The 11,398-nt window shown below is 43.6% G+C and overlaps 1 pseudogene; it reads right to left on the bottom strand.

Annotated features, from left to right (window-relative positions):
• Positions 1 to 1,396: 1,396 nt before the first annotated feature.
• Positions 1,397 to 10,349, bottom strand: LOC134479962 (proline-rich protein 23A3-like; annotated as a pseudogene).
• Between the last annotated feature and the right edge of the window lie 1,049 nt (positions 10,350 to 11,398).

Here is an 11,398-nt window from a genome sequence, read left to right as displayed (position 1 = left end):
GCAGGGGAGCCTGTCTCAGCTGACATCACTCTGCCAATCAGCCTGAGTCTGTGGAAGTGGTAACTGTAGTCCACCACCAGTTGTCTTTGGTGCATTTCTCTCTATGGAGTCCTGACTAATTGAGCTCAACTGTGCAATGTAAAGCAGACAAATACATGCATGTAGTTAGTAAGGAATCCCTCATTTCCTGTCCTTTCACCTACTTGGTTTGGCAGAACATACTTTCTCCTCTGTTCCTTCCCGAGTATGACTGATCTAAACCCCATCCAAACAATTACTTTCCAAAGAACACTTTTAATTCTTCTTTTTTGTTTAGTTTTATTATTTTTATTTCATGACAGTATTTCTTTGGGAGGAGCGTTAGTTGTTCTAGTCCAGGCTGGCTTTAAACTTAGAGATCCAGCTGCCTCTGCACCCCACATTTTGGTTTCAGGTGCCTGTGTCACTACTGGCAGGCCCAACCCATTTTGTCATCCCCCATACCACGTCAGCCACAACATCAGCTGACAGACCTTGGTGCTTCTGTGTTAGTTTCATTTTGTGATTATGTGCATGTGTGCGATGTTCCCCAGGGTGTCTTAATGGTAGATCTTTTATGAAAGCAAAATTATCTCATAGGCTTAAACTTTACGAGTAATATTTTATTTCCATATATGAGGAGTCAAATTCTATAATGGCTGAACATTTCATACAAGTGCGGTTTATAGAAGAAAACATTAATTTAAAGCTAAAAGTATAAAAGAATGTGAAACAGTAACCCAAACATTTTCCATGAGTCTAATGCTAAAGTCACTGTGAGAACTTCAGTCATAAAGAAAGGTCCATCCAGTGCATGCTGAAAGAGCTGGTGACAATGTGCATCAAGCCTCATTCACAGGAAACTGACAAGTGAAGACTGTTCCAGCAGGTAAACAATGGCTCAGAAGAACTAAGGGAGCATCATCCATTCGGGGCTTGAACCACCTTCTCCTACTATGGTATTTGTCAGTTTCTGTGGACAGCATCTTGAGTCACCCTCAACAAATCTCCATTAAGCCATTGATGGACAAGGGCAACAAAGCCAGTGGTTTCTTGTTTCAGAGAATCAGGAGAGCTGACCGGTTTCTTACCGGGAACTGCCAATGCACATGAGGGGAAAATGGAAGGTTTTGAGATGAAGCCTGAAGTTTGACTATCCATCTTCTGATTTTCAATGGCAGAATTTTTTTCTTAAGCTTCCACGGTGTGATGTAGCGTCTCCCCTCTTGTTGAAGTCTTTATCTTCTTTCTCTAGTGTGCAGCAGAAAGCACTGTGTGTACACAGGCTCAACGTTAGGTGGTTGGGTATCCAAAGGAGACCTGGGAATCCATGTAAAGTGTCCAGGTTGTTGAGTGTTGCTGTAGCAGTCTAGTTTTCCTAGAAGAGGCGCCTCCTGGCCTTGCATGGGGGACCAGTAGGTCTCACAGGACTCAGTGGGTGCTGTTCTTGTTGACTTGAAGGAGGAGATGGAGGGGGAGGCTGCAGTGTTGAGCCTGGAAGAGGCTCCAGCATGCTGCCTTTAAGGCTCCGGGTGGACCACGGATCATAGCTCTCTGCACTCTGAGAGTCTGAAGGACTCCAGCAATTTGGGACTGGACCCTGAAATGAATGAAGAATGATGAAGCCCTGGGGTCAGGCCAGCTGGAGCATTCATCCTTGAGGGAGAGGCGTAGTCTGAACCCTCACTGTTGCTTACCAAAGAATCACTGATGGATCCTGGCTTGATGACTATGAGTTCCTGGGGCAAGTCCAGGAGAGCAGACCCAAGCGGCCTGGTGGGTGAGAACTCAGGATGTCCTGGCCAAATGGAGGCATCCCTCAGGGACAATAAGAGGGTGTGTCCTGGGAGCATCACCTGTCGGATGGAGGTGGGCTGGAGCTGGAGCAGCAGGTCAATGCCATCCAGGAGCAGCTCCAGGGCAGAGCCAGAGGGCAGGAATACCATGGAGGTCAAACAGTCACTGGAAGGCTGCATAGGCCTTTCTATGCATAGCGCCTGGTCTTGTTGGAGTTGACTGAGATTGGAAGGACTGGGTCCAGAGTCAGATCTAGTTCTCTGGGGCCTCACTCCTGCCCTGTTGTGCAGATGTGGGCACTTGGTGGCTCGTGCTCAATGAGGTGCAATGCATGTGCTGGGCCGGTGAACTGGACTTCTTTCAGGTAGAACTGTTGTCTGGCAGGCTTTTGCAAGCATCTCTGCGGCCTCTCTGGGAGAGAGCAGATATGATTCGTAGGACTACCTGTCAGGAGTGTTGGCTGGGAGTGGATTTGAGTTTTTATATATACCTGGCTCCCAAGGATGCCCCGCCCAGGCAAGGCAGGACCTAATGAGCAGGTCTGCAGGGCAGGGGTAAGGTAGGAGGGGAGAGAGGATGTCTGGGGAAAGGAGTGTTGGGAATTTCCAGGGTCGAGAGAAGGAAATCAGCTCCTGGATGTCCTTATAGTCCTATAGTCCTATAGTTTGCATTGCCTTTATTCGGAGACTACACACAGGAAAATTATTTTCCCACCCTCTGCCATGTTGGCGTGAACTGTTTGTCACAATCCTACCTAAAATGGGGTGTGTGTGTGTGTGTGTTTGTATGTGTATGTGTGTTTGTATGTGTATGTGTGTGTGTATGTATGTGTGTTTGTGTGTGGTGTGTGTGTATTTGTGTGTGGTGTGTGTGCATGTGTGTGTGTTTGTATGTGTATGTGTGTTTGTGTGTGTGTGTTTGTAGTGTATGTGTATGGTGTGTGTGTATTTGTGTGTGGTGTGTGTGCATGTGTGTGTGTTTGTATGTGTATGTGTGTTTGTGTGTGTGTGTGTTTGTATGTGTATGTGTGTGTATGTGTGTGTGTGTGTTCTGGAAGCGTGCAGGGTAGATGATTGCAGGGGAATGTTGTGTGTTTTGGGTGTTTAGAGGAGGATTCAGCCTTTGGGTATCCTTATGGTTTTCATTTTCTTTATTTGTGGAATCACACACAAGACAATTATTTTCCCATCCTAGCCACATTGTCGTGTACTCTTTGTCCCATTCCCACTGAGTAATTCTCTTCATTCACAAAGTAAAAATGGAAATTATCAAAGTGAAACTTTAGTTGTGCCTTGGAGGTCCAGCTTGGTACTTAATGCCAGTAAGTAAGATGTTTTTATGTGCCTATTTTTCTATTAAAAATCGACCTCAAATTTGTATTATACTGGAGTACATAATTGATATATGAAAATACACTAGTGATTGAATATTCGCCTAGCATGCTGGATGCCACTGGATCGGATCCTCAGAAACATATCAAAAAAGTATTTGTGTGAGTTCTTTAGAACATCCACAACCCGAGAATGTGGGAGACAATCACAGCAAGATTAGGAGTTCAAATGCAGCCTGCTACCTGAGGACAACTAGGCCAGTCTGGGTACATAGTGAAGTCAAGGCTAGCTTGAACTACTGAAGTCATGTGGTAGAAAAAAGTTCATCCTCACAAGTCCACACAGTTAGGAAAAAAACAGTTTCAAAATTAAATTCTTTGTTTGGAAAATGACAACTGACCTTAGATCTGGTTGATTTCCAAGTGTTATTTTTGAGCATTTTGCTATATTTATATGCATCTGACATTAAAGCCATTTTTTAGTCCCCCCTCTCTTCATTCCCATTTTATTTTATTTTTTTAAAGATTTATTTATTTATTATATATGAGCACACTTTAGCTGTCTTCAGACACACCAGAAGAGGGCATCGGATCTCATTACAGATGGTTGTGAGCCACCATGTGGTTGCTGGGATTTGAACTCAGGACCTCTGGAAGAGCAGTCAGTGCTCTTAACCACTGAGCTATCTCTCCAGCCCTCATTCCCATTTTATAACTCATCCTCACACCTACTGGACAAACAGCTCAGGGACATAGTGTGGCTCCTTCTTCTGCCTTAGTTCCCATTTATTTATTTATTTATTTATTTATTTGTTTATTTACTTATTTACTTATTGTATTTAAGAGGCACAGACTAAGTCAGGCGGGTGTCTGGTCTCCTTGCTCTGTAGCCCTGTGCTCTGATGTGTGAAAGTACCACACCTTTTCATTTGCTCCTTCATTGAGTTTTCTAACCATTTAAACGTTAGATCAATGCAACGATTACAGGAATATATTGATAACCACTGTCTTATTCAGTTTAGTGACAGGAAGAGAGTGGTGTCATGATTCCGTCTGCCCTGCTTGAGTAAGCATTTTTGAAAATTTCTCCCAAGGGCCTCCCCCTACATTTGCTCTCTTCTCCTTGGTTTTCCTGATGACATTCTAGTACACGTGTAAGACAGACTCTGGTATATCTCATGCCCCATTGCCCTGTCCTATTTTCTGGCTCTGTTCATTTTCTTAATTATGTGCCACCGCACATTTAGGACTTTGAAAATAATTTTAGTATTTCTTTTTCACACAGTCTGCCTGGTAACCAACCCAATTGGCCCAAAACACACAGTATAGCTGGGGATAACCTTGAACCGAGTGACTTCTCTCCACCTCCCAAGGGCTGGATTACTTGTGCCAAGATATTTCCACCTCTGGCAAACTCGATTCAGAGTGGACCTTCCCACTTCAAATGATTCCACCAAGAAAAACCCCTCACAGGTGTACTTGACCCCTTGGGTTTTTGTCTATCTCAGATGGAGAGAAGCAGATAGCCCACACCCTCCAGGCACTTCTTATGTCAAAAATTTTTACCTTCCAATTTTCTCCTTTTTTAAAAAAAAAAACCCTGTTTTTTATTTGTTCCTGCGTGTGTTAGCATGCCTCTGTTAATTCCTATGCCCTGCAGGCATTCAAGAGCTTGGAGAGAAGAGGGTGTCAGATGGTCTGGACCTAGAATCACAGGTGTCAAGAGTCATGTGACTGCTGCAGACTTAGTACGTCCTTTTAAGGCAGTGGATCCCTGATGCTGTGACCCTTTAATACAGTTCCTCATGTTGTAGTGACCGCACCCCCAGACATAAAATTATTTTCATTTTGCTCCATAACTGTAATTTTCTGACTGCTAGCACAGTAATATTAATATCTGATATGCAGGATATCTGGTAGATGATCACCAGGCAAGATTCATTCAAGCCCTCAGATGGGCAGAGAGCATAGGTTGAGAACCGTTCTTCTGAGTGCTGACCCTTCTCTCAGTCCCTCAGTCTTTGTTTTTCTTTAGCACATTGTCTCATATAGCCCAGGCTTTCCTCTGAATGTTCTGTGTAGGTGAGTGTGTGTGTGTGCAAACTCCTGACCCCTGGGCCTGCAGCCATTGGCCTTCAAGGGGGCTCTCAGGCAGGCACCACCACACTGGGCTTTTTCTCATGTTCTTATGTGCTACCTTTTACAATTCAACAATTTGTTCCCACTTAGGAAGGGTCAGTGTAGCCTGTGTAGCCTTGAATCTTGGTTCTCTTCTCACTGTGCCTTCAGTGCTCCAGTTAAGAGCATGCACCACACACCCAGCACAAGCTAACCTCTTGATCCGAATGTAATGGATTATGTAAAGCCAAGAGATAGTGATTGAATCTCAGTTTTCATGTACAAAACCATGTTATATGTTCTTAAAAAGTTTGCCTTTTCCACTGAACTCAGTCATTTTCGGTGGATTTGTGTGTGTGTGTGTGTGTGTGTGTGTGTGACTTCTCCCTTGTATGTGTAAGTACATTCCTTTGTTTTTAAAGAAATTTTGTTTGCAGTTACATGGGTAAGCATAGGCAATTTCTCACTTGACATTTTTTAATATGGTTAATACTTATCATTATATATTTGATATTGGAATTAATGCCACATGATAGAATCTAAGTTGATGTATTTTTACTAGTTCTTGCCTTTGACATTTTATTTTACCTTAAATTAAAATTGATTTCTTTGTATTTTAATGTTTTGAGAGAAGAGAAGCAAGAATTCAGGCTACAGTGGCGTGTTTGTGTTTGGGAGTTGGTACATGAGAATGCATGCACTTGGAGGCCGGAGGAGGGCTCTGGATCCCTTGGGACTGGGGTAGCAGGCAGTTCTTGAAGAGCAGTCAGTGCCCTTAAAAGCTCTGTTCGCTCTCTTCCTAATTGTCCTTAATGAATTTATTTCTCCATGGTAAGAAGTGATTGTATCTATTCCTTTACACAGAGAGTACGAGGTGGTGCCGTGATGTATAGATCATGGATGATTAAATGAAGCTGTTGTGTGGTATTTAAGAGATGCCTGCTCATACATGGGTTTAAGTCAATAGAAGTTCTTTATTACTTGGCCTGAGACTACCCTGCACTCTCAGGATCCCCGTATAGCCCCAAGCCTTTCTCAGGATGAGATTTTAATCACATCACAAAAACTGCATCTTCCCTTGACATACTTCAGTGAACAAGAACATTTAGCTAGAAGCTGAATTACAGAAGCAAAAAAATGTGCCAGGAAATGTTGTGAACCCTCAAAAGACCACCAAGGAACTGATTCCCATGAAATCTATTAAAGTTGAAGTTTGGTCCATACTCCCATCTCTGATGCAGCAGGACGGGAGCAGGCCTCTGCGAGCCAGTTTCAGGCAAGCATTTATAGAGGAAGAAGAGGGTATTTAGCCTGGTACTCATCTGATTGGGGGCCATTATGACCTTCAACATAATTGGCTGGTGCTGGGAGCCAAACCATAAACTTAACTTCTGCTTTCCTTCTGATTTGTGGTTGTTAGGAAGTGAAGTGTCAGGGGGCAGGCTTGTAACCTGCAGGTGCAGGTTTGTTGGGGGATAACCTGGAAACTGGTGCTAGACACAGGTCTTGGGGGTTAGCCTGTAAAATGGTGCTATGTAGTGGTCTGTTAGGTCAGTTTCTCTAAAATGGAGTGTGAACCCAAACGATCTGGTCTGTCAGAGACACATTCAGAGACTGTTCCAGAACAATAGACTTTGAGGGGTTGGGTTTTTGGTTAGTGTTGCTATCTCCGTGTTGACTTTTAACACCTGAATGGTGGTGATTCCATCATGGAGTCAGTTGTGCTTAGGCCTGGGGACCTGCTACAGTGCTAATTAGCCTGCTTATCACCTCAGAGTCAAATCATTTTGTGATGAAAACATTTCAAATTTCTTTTTAATAATTCTGAAGTGTAAACCACAGTTTTGTCTTGTTTGTTTTGTTCTTTTAAAACAGGGGTCGCTCTACGTTATTCTGGCCAGCCTGGAACTAAGTGGACCCAATGGCCTTGAACTCATAGTCTGCTGTTTAGCATCTGCCTCAGTGACTGCTGGGATTAAAACCCGCACTATCAATTCCCCCACACTACAGGATTACTAACGTGTAGCTGTTTTCGTCTCTCTCTCTCTCTTTCTCTTAAATTCCCCTTTCCACCCTTATCCATTTCGGTCTATAAATTTTATTGATTTATGAGTGAAGTTGGATGTGCAAACTTTGCTTTGGTATAGTCATTTTAAATGCAAGATTGGAACTGTTGAGTTTTCTGTTGGAGAGCAAGCTTGAACACACAGAAATTGCTCCCTTCTGCCTCTCAAGTGCTGGGAACAAATGGTTCCTGGCAGCCTGCCTGGATATTTCTTTCTTAAGTAGGTTTTCTGTTTGTTTTGTTTTGTTTTGTTTTGTTTTGTTTTTTTAAAGACTTCTCTGTGTATCCCTGCCTGTCCTGGAATTCCACTGGTAGACCAAGCTGTATGTTACAGAGATCTGTCTGCCTCTGCCTCCCCAGTGTACCGAAGGCTTCTTCTCCTTTTTCTTAAAAAAGATATTTATTTATTTTATGTATATGAGTACACTGCTGCTGTCTTCAGACACACCAGAAGAAGGTATTGGATCTCATTACAGACAGTTGTGAGCCACCATGTGGTTATTAGGATTTGAACTCAGGACCTCTGGAAGATCACTCCATTCTCGTAACCTCTGAGCCATCTCTCTAGTCCCCCTGCAATGTTTCTTAAGTATCTGTCCTAGTACTATGAGAGTAGGTCCTAAATGATGTGAAGCTTCTTTCTTACTGCACTTAGTAAGTTGAACTTCTGAGCAAGTATCCGTCTAGTGGTATAAATGGTGGCTCCTGTGTTTGTTTTTTTCTCCCCCCATTTTCAACAGGTTCCATGGAGCCCAGGCTGGCCTTGAACTTGCTCTGTAATTGAGTCTGTGGTTTACATTCTGCTCCTTTGGCCTTACCCTGAAATTACAGGTAAGCACCACCACAACCAGCACACTTAAATCATCTCAAGTGTACTGCACGGAAAGGATCAGTTTGAAAACACTGACAGTGATCTGTTTCGGCCTTTTTCCTACGCAGAGCCAATCAGTTGTCCTATCACACTGTATTGAACACTTTAACCTTTCCTGCATTATGTAAACTGATATTTTCTGCTGCGTGAGAATTTCTTTGGTCTGTTGCACTAATTTGTGGAGTCAGGGGCAATTTCAACGTATATTTCATTTTAGTTTGTTCATTTTTATTCTTCTTTTAGAGATCATAGCTCGGCTGCAGTTGCCCTTTCGTCCCCATCCCACAGTCTCTCTCCCCCACCTCCTCCGCTCCCCTCCCTCACCTCCCTACAGAAAGAGCAAGTCTCTCAGGGATGTCACTGGAACGTGGCATGAGGAGGTATATAGTAACACCTGGCACATGTCATCCCAAGCATAGCAAGGCAAACCAGGAAGAGGAAAAGGGTCCTGCAATTAGGCAGAAAGAGTCAGGCCCAGCTCCAATTCCCACCCTTAGGATTCCCACAAGGACCCCAAGTCTCAGGTCACATCCCTACAGTCTTTCTGATCTCAGCTCCTATGAGTCTCAGTCAGTTGATTCTGTGGGCCATGTCTCATGTTGCCCCTGACCCCATGGTTCCTCTGTTCTTTCCTCCCTTAACAATTTATATTTTTAATATGCTACATCTACTAAAACATTTGACACATGAAACCAATGCAAACAGTAGTAATTCATTTACCGTATTTTTGTGAAATTTTCTCTCCAAACCTTTGCTTTATAGTCCCTTCAAGTCTCTCCCAATCGTAAACTAGTAATTGTGTACATTTATTGGTACCGAGTGGGGCTTGGATAGATATAGACAATATGAAATGATTAAATCAAGCTCATTGGCACACTTACCGCCTCACTTAAATCTTTTTGTCGTGAAAACATTTAAAATATCCCTTCACACCAGTTGTGGTGGAGCACGTCATTAAACTCAGTGTTGGGAGGCCAAAGCAGGAGGATCTTGGTGAACTTGGGGCCAGCCTGGTCTACACCGAGAGACCCTATCTCAACAAAACATAACGGAACACAGTACTCGAAGAAACAATCTCCTTTGGTAATTTTGAAGTATTCACAGCACAATTATTAATGTGTAGCCATTTCTGGAAGATTAAAATCTCCCCCAAGGCGCGGAGGAAACTCACAAGGCTGAAGAGCTGCAGAAGAGTCACCAGCGTCCTTACAAGGCTGCTCCTAGACAGGTGCCCAGGACAGGGATGCTGCTGTCACTGCTGGAAGGCTCATGCAGGGGATTTGGTGGTACAGCTGCTGGAGTCAGCCATGGTCTTTTAAGTGACTCCAGTCTACTCATTGGCTCACCCAGCTGTGCTCTGATGGAATCAGTTCTTTGAGCCATCATTTCCCTGCTAACCCAATGTCTTAGGGTTTTACTGCTCTGAACAGACGCCATGACCAAGGCAACTCTCATAAGGACAGCATTTAATTGGGGCTGGCTTCCAGGTTCAGAGGTTCCGTCCAGTATCATCAAGGTGTGAGCATGGCAGCATCCAGGCAGGCCTGGTGCAGGAGGAGCTGAGAGTTCCACATCTTCATCTGAAGGCTGCTAGTGGAAGACTGACTTCCAGGCAGCTAGGAAGTGGGCCTGATAGCCCACCCATAGTGACACACCTACTCCAACAAGGCCACAGCTCCAAATAGTGCCACTCCTTGGGCCGAGAATATACAAACCGTAACACCCACTATGTTCTGCCTTCTGTTTTCTGTTTGTTATTGAAATTTTATTTATTTTTGTTTTATATGTATCAGTGTCTATTTATAAACCAACTGTGTGCAGTGTCTAGGAAGGCCCTAAGGTCTCCTCGGATTCCCCAGATTTACAAATAGTTGTGAGCCACCATATAGGTGCTAGGATTTGAACTCAGGTTCTCTGGAAGAGCAGTCAATGCTCTTAGCTGCAAAGCCATCTCTCCAGCCCTGAAAAACTAATTTCCTAGTGGATTCTTTCTCCTTTGTAGTTATCTTCTTTTTCTGTAAACTTTATTTTCTCTTGTTTTTCTAATTGAGATCAAATGTACATATTTATTTCCCCTTAGCCTTTGGTGTGATGTTGACTTACATTACTGTCTCCCTAAATGTGTAGCCATTTATCCTCTTCAGCCCCATGTTTCCTCATTCAGGGCAGTCTAACCAGAACAACGGTATACAATCTCTGTGCAGCCCTGAGAGCTGCTTACTGACCTCTGTCTTCTGAAGGGTTCTACGCACTACTAATCTCATGCCTTTTATCCTTGTTCACGGTTGGAATCTGATCACTCCTCTTTTCCGAGATTAAAAACGTCAGACTTTATATACCCACCCTTCCCCCCATCAGCCTCCTCTCCATCTCGGACACTTTCATTTGGCATCCTGGAGTCCTAGCCAGAGTCCTAGCCAGAGTCCTAGCCAGAGAGCCCCATGCTTCGTCAACCTTTGCACCTTTATCTTTCCCTGTTGTTGAAGCGGCTTCCTCTGAGTCTTTCCCTTCAGGTGTTCGCACTGGGGCTTGTGTTGTCTTGTCTTCCGTGCCCCGTTACTTTTAGGTGTTGTTTTTCCTGGTGCAGCCTCTGCTCTCTTTTCAGTTCCCCTAACCCCCAGGCAGTTCCTTGGTTACTTGTGGCCTTTGTTCTTCTAGGTAGTCATTACTACAGATGATTTCAAAAGAAGATTATTCTTCCAAAAATAGGTACTTATATCCATTTTCAAACAATTCCATTCAACCTACATCTCGTTTTTGTTGATCACATTTTGGTCATTAACCACAGTTGGGTATGGAACAGGCACCTCAGATTACACACGTTCCCAATTGATCTCATTACTTTTTTAAAAATAAAAAATAAAAAATGCCCGCCCCCACAACGTCTTTCCAATCTATTCACATAACAATTCTCTCTTTTTGTGTGGGAGCTCAGCTCCCAAACCTTAAAGGTTAGCGTCTATTGCTTGTGTCATTATGGGCCCCCTGTCATCTTTCACACCAAGAAATCCTGTTTCCCCATCTTCAAAATATATCCAGGAAAATGTCACCTCACATCACTCCGCTTTCCACTACTTCCTCCAAGCCAGGGTCACTTCTCGGAAGGCTGTTGTCATTCGTGAGCGCAATGATTTTTGACTTACCTGTTCTCAACTGAATTCCAGCTTGGAACTGTGTACAGATGGAGATTAATAAATAT

This window comes from Rattus norvegicus, chromosome 8 (genome assembly GCF_021556685.1).
Source record: "Rattus norvegicus strain SHRSP/BbbUtx chromosome 8, alternate assembly SHRSP_T2T, whole genome shotgun sequence".
NCBI lineage: Eukaryota > Metazoa > Chordata > Mammalia > Rodentia > Muridae > Rattus > Rattus norvegicus.
Note: the sequence above shows the minus strand (reverse complement) of the source record. Positions and strands in the feature narration are given on the sequence as shown.